The sequence below is a fragment of the Cebus imitator genome, unplaced genomic scaffold, assembly GCF_001604975.1.
Source record: "Cebus imitator isolate Cc_AM_T3 unplaced genomic scaffold, Cebus_imitator-1.0 Scaffold91, whole genome shotgun sequence".
Lineage (NCBI taxonomy): Eukaryota > Metazoa > Chordata > Mammalia > Primates > Cebidae > Cebus > Cebus imitator.
The window spans coordinates 1197747-1200136 of record NW_016107406.1 but is presented as its reverse complement, the minus strand read 5'-3'; positions in this window follow the sequence as shown (position 1 = coordinate 1200136).

Sequence of the window (2390 nt, the reverse complement as noted above, 5' to 3'; positions counted from 1 at the left end):
CAACTCTCCTGCCTCAGCCTTCCGAGTAGCTGGGATTGCAGGCATCCACTACCATGCTCGGCTAATTGTTTTGTATTTTTAGTGGAGACAGCGTTTCACCATGTTGGCCAGGCTGGTCTCAAACTCCTGACCTCAGATGATCCGCCCACGTCAGTCTCCCAAAGTGCTGGGATTACAGGCATGAGCCACCACGCCTGGCCAGTTTCTGTTGTTTTTAACCTATGAAGTTTATAGTATTTTATTTTAGCAACCTGAACAGGAACTAAGTCTCAATTCAAGAGTAAGATACTGTCAATTAGCTGATTAGACTTGTGGTTTTTTTGTTTGTTTGTTATTGTTGTTTTTCACATTTTCTCTTTCCCTTCTTGCTTTTTTTTTTTTTAAAGAACAATTTACCGTTTGATTTGTGGGCTTACAGTCCTCTTTTCTCTTCTTTCAACCCACTCCCCAAATGATGCTTCTTAAGCTCAAACATAAGCATGCCAATTCCCACCTGCATCATCAGCAACTCCCTATTGTTTACAGAAAAGTCTCAACTTTCTTGGTGTCAATGTCCTCCAAGTGCTGGTGCCATTTTAATCTTTTCAAACTTATTACTCCCATTTCCCACCTCATAGCTTTACTTGAACTACTATCAAATACTATCATTGCTCACGGATCCCAGAATACCACACATCCTATACGTGGCAGGGACACTGCTGGTGTTGCTCCTTGCCTTGCCTGGAATAGGTGCCCGCCCCTCTGCTGCCTCTGAGACTCTTGCTGGAAGGTGCATAAAGCCTACTCCATCCACTGGGAAGGGTTCATTGCTCCTTGTCCTATCATCCCACATGCCGTAAAGGTGGTCCTCAAACTTTGGTGAGCATCAGATTGACGGCAAAGGCTGGTCACCTCATGCCCAGCGTTTCTGATTTAGTAGATCTGGCTGGGGTCTAAGTGTGTGCATTTCTAACAAGCTCCAGGCTGATCCCGATGCTGCTGCTCTGGGCTCCACGCTTTGAAAGTCACTGTACTATGGAAGCACAATCACATCTTATGGTCATTAGTAGTTTTCCAAATCTGCCTCTGCCACAGGATTCTGAGTTCCTGAATGGGTGCAGCTGTGCCCTCTGAGGGAATGAATGAGAGTCTGGACCAGCACAGCTTGGTGCCTTCGGAAACAGTCAGGGCTGGAATTGTGCCTCCCCCACTTGTTATCATGAAATGATTTCTTCATCTAAGAAGAAAATGTATCTCATGAAGCTGTTGTGAGGGTTGAAAGAGAAGAGGCATAAAGTCCCTCGCAGATAATATGGGATCAGTCAATATTAATGAGAGGAAGGGTGGGAGGAAGGAAGGAAGATGAAGAGCAATGAAGGGAGCAGAAATCAGCCAATGTTTTGGCATCCTGGGCTGTGAGCTCAGTGTACAGGCAGCATTGCATGGGGACATTCTAGTCCCAAGCAAAGCGTGAGTGGAATTTTACAGGCAGGTCCCAGAGCAGCGGCATGATTTTGAAACATTCAAGCTCTCCAAGATCGAGTAGGCTCAGAGATTACAGGGAGTGTTTTCCACTCTGATGAATAACAGAGGAGACACTCAGACATTCCTAAATGGAACTCTAGCCGGACAATGCGTTTCAGAGGGGATCAACAATCCCAGGTGCAAGCTGGGTTTAAGGAATGGACCAAGCTAGCAAATGAGACCAATCCCAGCATGAGGCCTGGGATCTCTGGGTAGGGAGGCTGGTGGCTGGAGATTAAGCTCTATCAAGCTCTCTTATGTAAAAACTCCTGAACAAAAAGACTTGCTGAGCTTCCAGGTTGCTGAACACGTAGGCTGAGAAGGTGGAGCACCGAGAGAGGGTGTGCAGGCTTCACATCCCTCCTCCCATACCCCCATACTCTTCCAACTGGCTGCTCATCTGGATTCTTTGGAATGTCCTTTGTAATAAATGGGTAAATGTAAATAAGGTGTTTCCCTGAGTTCTATGAGACATCCTAGCAAATTAACCAAACTTAAGATGGGGGGACAGTGAGGGTCATGGGAACCCCACTTTGTAGTTAGAGTAGGTGGCAATCTACTACTTACTTTTTTTGTTGTTGTTTTATAATTTACACTTGCATCTGGTGTCTGAGGGGGAGGCAGTCTTGTGGGAGTGGGCCTTTATCCTGTGGGATCTGACACTATCTTTACGTTTGCTTTTCCTTCGGACCATAGAAGGTATTATATTCACAGATTACAGGGATTAAGGCATTGATAATGTGGGGGGGGGGCACATTATCCAGCCCACCATAAATAATAAAAACAATGCTGCAGAGAGCTTTATCAAACCGGACTGGGTGTTTTTATTATGTCATTTCTGTCATTTCTTTTTGTTTCTTTCTCTCTCTTTTTTTTTTTTTTTTTTT